The 13286-nt window shown below is 41.0% G+C and overlaps 1 protein-coding gene across 9 annotated transcripts in view; it reads left to right on the top strand.

Moving 5' to 3' along the window:
- MCTP1 (multiple C2 and transmembrane domain containing 1) overlaps window positions 1–13286 on the top strand; it is a 280669-nt gene that overhangs the window by 253912 nt on the left and 13471 nt on the right. The window lies entirely within an intron of this gene.

Here is a 13286-nt window from a genome sequence, read left to right as displayed (position 1 = left end):
ATTATTGAACCCTAGAGATTGAATCAAATGTATTGGGTGTTTTAAGTCTTTTTTTTCCTGCAATACACTGTTTATTATTGTCATAACAGTGGAGGAAACTTCCTTTGCTGATGATTTTTTTTTTCGTTTCTTTGGCTTGGGGATCAAATAATTGATTTCCCACCAATCCCTAAATCCTCAGATTTTTGCTCCACAATTCATATTTTGCTGCCAACTCCTGAGACCCTTAGCTAGGACACTGAAATACCTGTTTTCTTGAACATTTGTTGGGGAAAAGAAACAGTTTCAGTATTGTACTTCCAGGTCACTGACAAGTATGACTGGAAGAACCTCAAGCACACAGGAATGTTTTACAGACTTTTCTTCTTTATTCTCATTTTGATACCGAGATGTTCTAATGCGTGATTTCACATTCTTAAGATTCAGCAGTCTATCCTTGTGTTTTGAACTGGAGAAAGGTCTTCTCTCCTTCTTTTAAACATTTCTTCTCCTATCTATTTCCTCCGTGTTGGTGAAGCACATTGCCAGAGCCCTGGGGGAGTGAGTCTGTGAATGGTGTCATTTGTCACAAGTATTAATAGTTCTAGGAAATTACTGTTTGATAAGGAGCAGCACAGTGGAGTAACTGAGCAAATACAGGGAGGGTGAGTCGAGGGAAATGGTACTGAGAAGGCAGAGAGGAGAAGGGAAGGAAAATGTCTGGATGCTTGCGTTTCACTGGCGTAGGTGGGGACAATGGATGAGGAATTCACGAGGACAGGGTCTGCAGAGCTCCGTAGTTGCAGAGCATTTCCAATGCATAATTTGTGCGAGTTGTGTCTCTAAGATAAGCACACAGCAACCTGGGACTTCTGGCCAAGTTAACACAATTCAGTACACAAGGGGTTTTTGCCCCACATAATGCATTGAAGTTCAGAAACGCTTTGGGTTCACAGATCCTTTGGGTGGAAAGGATGGCCAGAAGCATCCAGTCTCTCTAGTTTCAAAACAGATTGCTTGAAGGTCCAAGGTTAAAACAAAATTGTATTGAAAATAGCTAATTTGACCAAACTGGACTTCGAAGTGATGCTTAGACTGTTACGGAAACTATCTAATAATCTTATAGCTGGCATATTGATCAAAAGTCACGGCAAAATGCTAAAGTGCTGAAAGATAGAAATGTGTTATACTTCCATTTTTAAAACTGAAGAGGAGATCGACACTAACTGTTGTTGTAATCTGTTGCTCCTGTAAATGATAGAACAGTCTTGAAGACAAAAGTGGCCAAACGTGGGTTTATTCCCATATTCAGACAGAGGAGCTCAGAGAACTTCATGGTGAGCCCTTGGGACCACCGACACCACGTATTATGTGTGTGCTGCCCATTGAAAAATGCACTTTTGTACCTGAAAGCCATAAAGTATTTGCATATCGTGAGGCTTACTGCACATATTTGCAATCCCAGTCACCACTGTTGGAATTATGATATAAATCTACGCTTCTGTTTCAAAGACTGCAGTGATTATTTTTGATCAAAATGGTCCCCAAAAATCAGTATGAGGACTTGTACACCCAAGATGTGTCTCCTGTCAGCTTCCCAGGAAGGTGAAGAGGGTTGGAGGAATTACTTTTCACAATCTGAACATGAAAAACATTCAGAAAATAAAATATTACCTTTTAAGAAGACACTTTAAAATAAAGGGGTCTGCAGTCAGGGGGATCCTACCTCATGTTCTTATTTCAATATTCCTTTTTTTTTTTTTTTTTTTTCGTTTTGAATAAGGTCATTTACAAGGACGAGGTCTGTAATGGCTTCCAGGGAGTCAGAAAGGATATATTTCCTCAGGATGAAACGAAATAGCAGAAATATCATTACAATTATGCTCCAGTAAAATCCTGCTCTGCTTTTTCCATCATTTATCTAGAGAGGGGTTGACCAGGGATGGGGAGCACTCTAACAGTGCCCTGCTACCTCGACGCAAGTAGTGTTGTTCTTTCCCTTCCGAGACATCCGTACCATCCAGAGACGATATATTTCTTCTGGGCACTGCTAATATCTTTATTCAGAGCTGTATCCTAACAAAGCATGTCAGGACAGAAGGCAGAAGCATAGTCAGAGCCCTGGCACGAGTTCTAAAGTACGATATACTACACAGGTTAGCCTCTGTTAGAGCTTTGAAAAGTTTTCATGCGTAGGAAAAATTTATTGTCTTCTTTCTCCCTCCTCTCTTCCACGTATAATTCTTCCTACTCTTACACTCTTAGGAGAAGATTGGAACCCTGATTAGATGTGCTAAATTACCTCCACCACATAATTTGCAGCATTCAGTTATTGCTGTTGTTTTACAGGTTTACATGTCTATTTGAACCACTTTAACGGTGGCTGAGTTTTTAAAAATGTTCATTGAAAGTAACGTTTTTAGTAAGGAAAACTGAATGTGGTGTGCATGAGATTAAAACATATTGCTTCTTAATAATATTTCAGGTGAATGATCTTTCTTTTAATAATATACATCCTTTCTAATTAAGATAATTCTGGTTTACTCCATAATATTAGACAAGGTAGGGAGCGGAGAACTCAGTCCAACTCTGTCACTGGAATCAGCTGAGAGGATTTATGCCACATAAATGGAATATAAAAGAGTTGGAAACAAATGACCACGCAGAAGGGTGTAATAAATAATAACCTCTTGCCATTGAGCGGATTTCGAGCCTTCTGACGCCGGGACTGCATGTAATGTCACAGTGCTGTGCATAGCAGTGCCCCTGTACTTGAAAGGGTCTTTTAGTCACTCACAAAATACAACTGAGGACACAACATGGCAACAACTGAGGAGGGTAAATAGAGCCTCTGCATGAAATATAAAAAATAATGATGATTACCAGCCGTGAAGAAGGTGTCTAGCTTTTTGTACTACTTTTCTGAGAAGTGGTGCCCATTTTGTTTCACAGAATCCCGGAATCATCTGGGTTGGAAAATCCCTTGCAGCTCCTCCAGCCCAGCCATGACCCTCCCCCTGACCGTTCCCAACTCCCCCAGATCCCTCAGCGCTGGCTCAGCCCGACTCTTCAACCCCTCCAGGGATCCCGGGGACTCCCCCCTGCCCTGGGCAGCCCATTCCAACGCCCAACAGCCCCTTCTGCACAGAAATCCTTCCTCAGAGCCAGCCTGACCCTGCCCTGGGCAGCTTGAGGCCATTGCCTCTTGTCCTATTTGTTTTAACTGGGCTTGCTTTGTTGCCCTTCATGCTCAGAGGTGATGGAGGACTTAGTATTTAATGCTGTTTTACTATCTTCACCCATCTCCTCTGGTCCAGCTAATTGTTTTCTGCTCCCTGCTTCAAGGTAGACTTATCCTCTAGGGATGCTGGGACCCACCAGGCTCTGCTCTGGCAAGTCCCCCCTCCCCTTATGGGGGCAAGCAAGCCACAAAAGTCTTACTAGTGATGGCCATCAATTATTAATATTAATAATATTATCACTTACTAATGTTAATACTGCTACTAAAAAAGACGTTGAGCCGTCTCCCTGCAGTGGGGAGCAATCTCAAGCACAAGCCTGGACGGGCACCCAGTCAGGCTGCACCGTCTCCAGCTGCCGTGGGATCTTCCCGACATCCCCTCTGCATCACCATAATGCAGCTGGGTGGTTTTTCTCCCAGGAGCTGGAGGGAAACTCTTTGCACACCACACACTTCCACATTCCCCTAGTTTTGAGTGAGCCTTGTTAGTGAATTCCCTGTCTTGCTCTCCCCTGTAGTGCTGTGTCAATATTTTCCACTGCATACATTAATATTTTCAGCTGCACAGGGATCAAAAAGACTAAGGTCGATAGAAATAGAATGAGATTTCAGGGCCATGCGGGAGCTGTGCGTTCAGGAGTGCTGGGTCCTCCAAAGCTCAGAGTCTGTGGGAGAGGGAGGCTCAATACTGCAGGAGAAGGAAGAAATTCCTACAGAGTTTTGAGGCACTGATGGTGGCAGCAGATTTCTAAGCTCTTCTATCGTACCAATAAAAAGTAAACAAACTCAGAGGAAAACACTGTTGTGTTTTGTCAAGCAAGGTTCTCGGGTGATTTTCAGTTTGAGGTAGGGCTGAAGGTATTCAGATTTCCCCTCCTCCCCGAGAATGCTGGAGATCTTCTTACATGTTTGTTTTCATACGTGCTGTTGCACAGCCATGTAATAAAAATTAGTCTATTCCAAAGCGTGGATTGGCAGAGCTCTGCAGAAGAAGCATGAAATAGCTGTTAGGATGTAAGTGTTGGTGTGTCTAATGTTACAACCATGGGCTTGCCATGCATCCTTAGCCCCAATCTCCATAACCAGAAAAAACACAGTAAAATTAAGCATTTACTCATCTGGGATGGGAATGGTTAGCCAAAAGTAGAACTGTCAAGTTTTTTTCCTTTTAGAAGAACTCAGTGCTGTAGCTGGAAACCACTTAATGTGACCCTGTTTGCTCAGAAAGTTTATTGGAAGTTTATTCTCACTGTAGGGCTGAGGTGAAAAAACAGGAGACTTTTTTTTTTTTTTTTTTTTTCCTTTATGCATATCTCTGCAATCCTTTTTAGCAAGCAGTGGACTGTACTACTCGGTGCTTTTTTTCCTAGGCTACAGTACCAGCAGTTCCATGGCAGGAACGAGATGATCTTTCATGTCCCTTCCAACCCAAACCGTTCTGTGATTCGGTGATTCCCTCTCTTGATTTCTTGTTCTCCTGCTACTGCTCTGACACATTTTAACGAAGATACAAATACCTTGAATAATTAACAGGAAAGGTTTCAGCTCGTTTATGTGTTGTATATGCTTAATTTTCATAGTAACTTCTGCACTCTATTCTGGCTCAAACTCTGATTGTTTGAGTTCCACAAGAGATTTTAACTGTGTCATATTTTTGTCTGAAATGATGGATAGTTCCTCTACCCACTGTTTCGATAATTTCACAGGAAAATGTTGGCGTGCGTGCTGAATTCTGCTGTTAGTTTTATAAGCTCTTCATATTAGTGCTGTTTTGGCAGCAAGTTCCAACAGTGAGTTTAGCGCTGCATGGAGAAAAGAATTTACTTTTATCAGTTTTACCTCTGCTGCCTTTCAAGTTCATGGAACAGTTCTCTCTAGCACCTTATGAGAGTAATTAAGAGTCCCAATTTACTTTCTCTAAACCATTCATTATTTTGAATACCTTGATTATGTTCATTCATCTTCTGTGTAAATTAAAATGTCCTAGTACTTTCTGTTGATCATTGTCTTATTTTTCCTTGTACAGTTTTCATTATTTCAGCAGCTCGTGTCTGCATTTTTCTGGATCTGTTTTTTAATTTTTATCTTTTTAACTTGAATTCAGTCCATCAGCTGGAATTACCTCATCAGGTTGTACAATGGTGGTAGGTAAAGTTAAGCCACTGGTGTTAGTCATCTGACCTTTTCATATTCCTCGGAAATTTGACATCACCTCCTTAAGTAATTCTGTCACCTGTAAACTTGACTTCTCAACCTTCCTTCTTTTTTCAAGTAGATTAATAAATGTATTGAAACAACTTTAGTACCAAATTTTACAATAGTTTACTACTAATCTTTTGAAATATATCTGCTCTTTTGCCTCTCTCCTCACACAGTTATCTTAACATCCTTTTTCTTTTAGGAACAATCTAAAAGATTTCTTTTAAGCACAATCTAAGTTACCATTTGCTTTCCCAGTATTGATTTGACTGGTTTTAAATTCTAGAAAGTTCCAAGAAATTTGTCATAAATAAATTTTAAAGTTCTGTGTATGGTAATAAGAACTTTTAAAAGCAAGCTACCTGAGGGCCTTGGATTTAAGCCCTACTCCTAATTCCTTGCATGTGTATTCATTGTGGAACAGCTTGGGGAGGTTTCCATGTGGTCTGTGACAGAGAATCTGCTTCAAATCAAGCGCTGGCGAAAGAAGTTGTAGAAAGAATGAACAGAATGAACAATAACAGGTTATCAGGACTGGATGGTGTTTGCCCAGAAGCTCTGAAGGAACCTGAGGGGAAATAATAGTTGAACCATTAACAGCAGTGTGGGTGCCTTAAGCTTAGGTGGGTCCAAGATGAGAGTGGACGAACTGATGGAAGAAAAACCCATTGAGAGCGATTAGGACAAGGAGCTGTCCTGCTGCACTGGAAGCTTCTGAACCACTGAAAGCTTGAGAAATATTCTAGGAAGTCAGAGTATCTGTTTGACCTCTGGTTGTTCATTTCTGTGGCTAACTGCTCTTGACCACTCTGTTTTGTGCAGGCGTACGTCCATCCGATGCTTCCATTTGTTTAACAGCAGCCTGGGCATTTCTAAACACCACACACGTCTGGCCCTTTACAAAAAGCTGCTTTAATCCAGTACGGTTGCTTATTGCAGCCTCTTTGCTAACTGTTGTGCCACAAAGTCTAAATACCTCAAGTGTTTGTGTGCCTAATCTCAAACTGTCAGGCTAGAACAGCGCAGCTCTTCTTGTAGAGGAATGGCACCTGCTCTCTTCTGTGTTTTCTTTGGAAAAAGGTTGAATACGGTACAACCTCCCAGCCAGTTGTTTCAACGATGATAAAAATTTCACAACCCTTCTTCCTGTTTATTTAGCATCGCTGTGCCCTAGATATGACAATGTGTGCAGATCCAGGAGAAATAATGAAATCTGCGGAAAACAGGCATACAGGAGAAAAAAGACATTTTACGATGGCAGCTTTATTCCCTGCTGTTGTTGGACTGCAAATGGGTACCGAGTTTTCAACCAAGGCTGAAAAGCGTTTAAACTTTATTTACTAGACAATAAATAATACAAAGGCTGTTTGCTGAAAGTTGAAGAAGGGAGCTGTCGTGGAATTCCTGCACTCTGGCTGGTGGTTGTTGCTTTTCTGAATGTCACTAAAGTAAGCAATGAGTTTGAAGTTTTGGAAGAAACAAGCTTTCTGGTTTGTTTGTTGGGTTTTTTTTTAATATGGAGGCCTAATTTTTCTTCTCTGCTGAAAAGGCCTATGGGAGTAAAATAGTTAATTCTAAAGAGACTGCACCTTGTGAGGTGTGACACACCACACAATTAGGTGGCAGTGGCGGGGTTGGAGGAACAGGAGGTGGCACGGCGCTCGTGCATCCGCGAGAACTGGTGCCGGCAAACCTTTGAAGCTGATGTCATCCAACATTTGTGAAAATGTCAGGAAAGGACCAGGGATTTAGGAAGGGAGAGGTGCTCTCCAGTTCTCTTTGCAATTTCCTGTTTTCTCTCCTGAAAATAACTCCGTGTTCAGAAGGCTCCACTTCCACGAGGGGTGCGCCATGGGTTGAATGCCGACTCGTTCTGCAGCTTTTCAAGCTAAATGCTGTTGGGTGCCCCTTTTGCTCACTCTAGAGTCAGCCTCATTCATTCATTTGCTTAATGCCCAACATCCACCCTGAACTGTTAAACAGCAGCAATTTGTTAGTTTGCTGTCAGGCTCATTACTCCCTGCTGGTTTCCCAGCCCTCCTCCTCCAGCATTTGTGTATCTGTGGATCTTGGTGCTTTAATGTTTTTAAATAGGCAGTGTGCGAGTTAGGAGATGATGAGGGAAAAAGTAAAGTGGGAAAAATGCATGCCACACGGTGACTGGTTAAAGTACTTTGTTTATCTCTTTCTTTAGGAAAGCACATAAATCCCATTGAACGCCTGTTTTTCATCTTCTGTAAATTAGGTATCTCCGATGTTTTTTTTCTTCTTTGGTTGCAGGATTTAGTGTAAATAGCATCATCTGTGATCCAGTATACTTCATATGTCATGACTGTTCAGCGGTCAACTTAACATTGCCTGAAGAACGACAAATTTTTGTGTTTCCCTGCTATTTATTTTTTCAGCTGTCATTCAAACATTACTGTAATCATCTGGATTTTGTAATAAATTTTAGACAACGCTTCGCTTTCCTTTTTCCTTCTAAAGCATACCCATTCATTATCAGTTCAACTAAGCAGGTTTCATTATTAATTTCTCATAGGTAATTTCACCTCAGTTGACTGAAGACAAGCTGGTAGCTTTTACTACAATGTATTTTATTGTAAAGCACCAGATATATACATACAGTACACATTCAAAGCTTTTGCTTTACCTACAAATATTTGTTTTTCTGAAAAAAAAAAAAACAAAAACAAAACCAAAAAACATTTGTGCAAATACTTGCCTTGGAGCTACTCTTTTTCATTCTGTTATTGCAGGCTGCAGTACATTACCAGGTGAGCACCTCTTGCAAAGTTTTCAGAGTATCATTTACTGTGGTCCAGCATAAATACGTGCTTTTTCCCTCTGAGACATTAGCATGCTGAAGCATGTTTAAAACGAACGTAGAACAGACTATTGTAGTGGTTAGACATTAAAATAACATCATTACAAATTACCCTTCCTGGTGATTTTGCATGTTCATGGTCCCACCCCACCTTCACTAGACGGCTCAGCTTTAGATCTTTTCCAAAATTTCAGTACTTCCCAATAAACAAAGTGGAGCGGAGGGGACGTGCGTTCCCCATTTCAGTGAAATAAGCATACGGAGAAACTGGGCAATGGCTTTTCTCTGGATTTTCTCCAAAGGGACCCCATAATTCTTGGTTCAGTCATCGCTTCTTACCCACTGTGCCCCCAGAATATTTGCAGGGTTATTTTCTAGGTGCTGCTGCTCTCTTCTTCCTTTTTACATTGTTTTGCCTCAAATGCCAAGTGATTTCTCTACACTATGTAATTTTCCCAAAGCACAGTTTGAACGTTTATCCAAGGGAATTATGTTAAAAATGAGTTATTTTGAAAAGCTTTCTTTCTTTCTTCAGTTTATTAATACTTGATAGCTTGAATAATTGTAGCTGCTGTTTGAAATGCATATTTATATTGCATTGTCTTTGGAGTGTTACTTAGTCTTTCCTGCTCTAGACAAGGTAGGGTTTCTTCTGAGCTGATGTAACAGAGCTAGTGACAAGATCATGGTACTGTGCCTTCTGGTTTTGAGTGTTCATGGTTCTTTTGAACATCACCTTGTTCACCAGTTTGGAATTCAATCCCAAACTGCTTCCAAGATTATCTTCTTCAAACATGCAACTAGTACAAGGAATGTCACCCAGATCTCACATACTGTTTTCATCTTCATTGCTCTGGGTTCGTGTTTGGAATGAAGTATTTCAGATAACCTACACTTGATGGCTTAGCTGAGCATGAGGCCTATTGGCTTTCTTTTCCAGATCACTTTCCTTAAGAGAGGAGCTTTGTCTAACGTCTAATCATTGAGCACTTGACAGCAATCAAGTGTTTCAGATTTTTGGTCTTCAACCACTGAAACCATCTGGGCTCAACCTCAAGGGTATGGTGGGAACATGCAGCCACTGAGAATTAATTTTAACTCTCTGTGAACAGTTTCTCTTTACAAAGAGTGTCCCCAGGAAAATTTGTTTGTTTGTTTGTTTGTTTGCCTTTTTTCATAGCAACTTGCCACTGAGTTAAATCCCTGGAATCCAAAGCAGCCAGAAAGCTTGGATTGATTGTTCCAGAAGAGCAGTGTTGGGGCAGCAGATACCAATGGTAAAGGCATTTCTGTAGGGGTCTGTGCTCAGTGCTCTGCTTGACCAGCCCCAGGTAATTTAGTTCTAAAACTGCGTGTGCCGGTTTGGGTAAGGAAATTCAGGGGAAGAAATCCCTTGTGATTTCTGTGAACCACAAATACCAGCAATCCAAGGCACGATCACCTGAATTTTAAAATACAGAATTATTTTTGTATGATCTAAACATACTGTTAGTAATGGTGAGTGTTAGAGAGAAACACTCTAAAGAGAGAAAAGGCAATAGACTTGCTTAAAAAGAGGCTGGATATTTTATCCTGGTAGCCAAAGGAGGGAGGAAGATTCCTGTCACCAGTCCTTAGTGATACACATATCTGGTGTCTAACCCAGGTTGGTGGTACAGGAGGGGGCTATGGGAAGACCCCATTCCTCCTCCTGAGGAGGGAGAACACTTCGAGAGAATAGTTCTTACTAACTCTAAAATCGAAATCTAAGGCTAGAGTGCTGAAACAGATTTTTAGGTCAGTATTTGTCTCCTCTCGGGCGCTCTTGTGTTGGCAGTTCATATCGTGGTGGTGAGAACATTGAGGTTACCCTCCGTAGCCGCACACTGGAGGTGCAGGTCTTCTGGCAGCAGAAGCAGTTACAGCTTCTCTCTCTCAGGCTTGCCAGGTCCAGCCGATAACTTAGTGTGAAATCATTATCTCTGTTTGTTTAGGTTTACATAAGTTTGTTTAGACTTACATAAGAATTACGAGATCATAACATCCTGTCAACACAGGACTGGGAAACTTCCAGAGACAGTAAAGTAAATCTAAAGGCAAACCTTGGTGCAGAGGCAGTGTCTGAGCCTGGTATGGAGATGATCTTGAACAGTCAGTCTTTATCCTCCGCCCAAAAGCATGTTTATCATTATGATAATCTATACAAGGAGAAAATGAAAATTACGTTCTACCTGCACTAAAACAGCAAATTAACTTTTGCATCTGCTACATTCAAGCCAATGTCTTTCAGAGCTGCACCAGAAATTTTAAATTACTGTAACTCTAGCATAATTCCATGATCTTCTTTCGTCTTGACAGCTATATGGACGTTTATTGAAAGCTAAATGTTGAGGCCACTTTAAACTTTCAAAACAGAGCACTATATTATTTTGATGCGGCTCTTGTTGGTAACAAGTGGACAACAAAAAGCTGTGGGTAAGGTTTAGATAAGCATCTCAAAAATTCAGGTGTTTTGCTAACGGTAATCTTTCAGCATTCCCTTTCTGATTTCTCTCTGTTTCTCTCACCCCCACGTGAATGCAGAATTTTTATACTAGCTGGTATGACTTGTTTTCACCCCACCATCCTTCCTAGGCTCTTGCACAGCAGGGTTGTCCTTATTTAAAATAACTCTTTCCAGAACTAGCAGACTCTTTCCTTACCTTTTTAAAACTATTACAGCTTTCAGATTTAACTTTGAAATTTGTCATCTCCCACAGTTGCATCACAGAACTTGCAGAATTGCATTAACAAACACACTGTTAATTGAAGTTTTGCATCTGAGGGTAAACACTGTTGGAACCGCTGGAATTTACAAATCAAACTATAAGGTCATGGCCAAAGTTTGCTCATTGGTAGAACCTCAGGACTATATTCTAGTGAAATTAGCTCCTGGAAACAACCTCAGGGAAATACCACCAAGATTTCTGGGGTAGCCTCTGTCCAGTGACATCGATGTGACAGGATACAAGAGATCACGGTCAAGGTCCAGTAGAGTTCTGTCTTGCATAAAGTAAGAAACTCTCTCTTCTGTTGTTTAAATACAGTAGAACAGGGTGAAGGGGAGAAGAAGAGGCAGCCAAGAGAAGAATTTTAGGGTTTTTCAGATTTGAGTATAATGCAGATGCACCTGGTGGATTCTCATCACCCCAATGCTTAACCCCACAACAGCTTAATTCTTTAAGTTTCCTTCCAAGATAATGTCAGGAAAGGAATTATCTGGCATTGTTGACTTTTTTGCCCCTGAATTTATCGCCATGAACTGACAAGCTTTCACCCTTTTCAACTAATATGTTTGCTGGGAGTATTCATGAAACGAACACCTCATAGCATTAGTCAGAAAGGTATGGTGCAGGGGAAAATTTGTCTATTTTTCACCCCACTAGATGGCCCTTCAGTGAAATGGCACGTTACTCCATTAACTGGCTCTATTGCGTTTGGTTGTGTGTCTTACCTGAAGTGTTATCTTTGCAGTATTAAAATGTGCAGTGAAGGAGAGATCAGGAAGGAATGGATTTGAAGAGCACTGGGCAATACTGCAAAATGTAGTAGGGAGAAAGAAATTAAAAGCATTGGCAAAAAAATCTCCATTTAGTAAGAATTTACATAAGAATTGCCATTAAAGTGTTATTTCTCTACTTTGTAGAAAGCTTGCAGTATCATCTTTTTCCTTAGAATTATTACTGTAGCTCTTGACTTTTTTTTCACTTTTTTTTTTTTTTTCTGATTTTATATTTATGTTCTAGCACTGCAGCAGTTCATTACACAGGAAAGTCTAATTCGTTATATAGGTGGTAGTGCCAAAAAGTCACAGAAGGTTCAAAATGATTTTTATCAACTCTCAGTGTATGTTTGAGGAAGAACAGATTGTTGTAATATTCATGCTCACAGGCATGGTGTCTTCATAAACAGTGAATCTTCAGTGTTTTCGTCCGCATGTTTATATGGTTTCTATTGTGCCTACTTTCTGCTGTTTTAAATATGGAATGCTTACTAGGCAATAACATTTTATTGCTTCTTTCTTTAATAATTGTGACCACAAATACCATTTCTCGCTGTGAAAGACCGCTCTTTTAATAATTACGTGGTTTTCTCTGTATTTTAAAATCCTCGGTCTCCATTTGGGTGTGAGCAATTATTCTCAGACCTATTCTCCATGCACACACAAAGACCCATGTCGGCAGGTGGACTTTAGAGATGACACATCAAGCATTTGTAAACCACTGACTGGGTCTTAAAAATGCGGTCACTGAAGATGCGGTTCTGGGTAACATGGGCAAAAGTGAAGCCCGTGGTTTAAAGGCTCAGTTCTGGTTGTCTGCGTAACCCTGGGATTCGATGTCTGGTGTCTGGCTCCCACTGTTACCCTTCAGGATGGTTTGAGTACCATCCAGGCCTTCTCTGCTGCTGATGCTGAGGGGAGAACATACGCTGGTACCTGTCTGCCTGGCATGCCGCCAGACACTATTTAAAACAGCTCAAAGTCTGAAGGTTTATGAGCTGTCTTACTGGAAGGATGGCAACTTCTACATCATTAAGGTCCCACTGAGAGGTTTTCATGTCTCCAAGAGTCTTGCCGTACTTTTTCAATTTAAGAAGAGGCAAGACCAGGTGGTTACGGTACTCCACAAGTGGCAGCCTTCAAGAGGGAAGAGCAGTTAAAACAACCCGACCCTCTCAGTTCATTACAGACATAATGGAGGAGGCCAGCTCCAGGTCACCCCATGCGCCTTTCCAGGTCCTGGAGACCATTCAGCTCATGATCAGGCTTCCACAGCCAGCTTTAAGATAACAATATCATTATGGTTGTCTGACCTCTTTCCATTTCCCTGAGAAAATGATAAAATAATGACTTGCCCGTGTATCCATCACCAGATCTGAAGCCTTTTGATAGGGGTTCGGAAGACCTGGAGGAGATCAAATGACTCCATAGCTGGAATAGTGTTGGCTTACTATCTCCTTCTTAGTGACCTTCCCAGAAAGCAGAGGTTAGAGTCTGGGAGGTAATTGCTGAGGCCATTA

This window comes from Athene noctua, chromosome Z, assembly GCF_965140245.1.
Source record: "Athene noctua chromosome Z, bAthNoc1.hap1.1, whole genome shotgun sequence".
Taxonomy (NCBI): Eukaryota; Metazoa; Chordata; class Aves; order Strigiformes; family Strigidae; genus Athene; species Athene noctua.
This window is presented reverse-complemented; position numbering and strand designations above follow the sequence as displayed.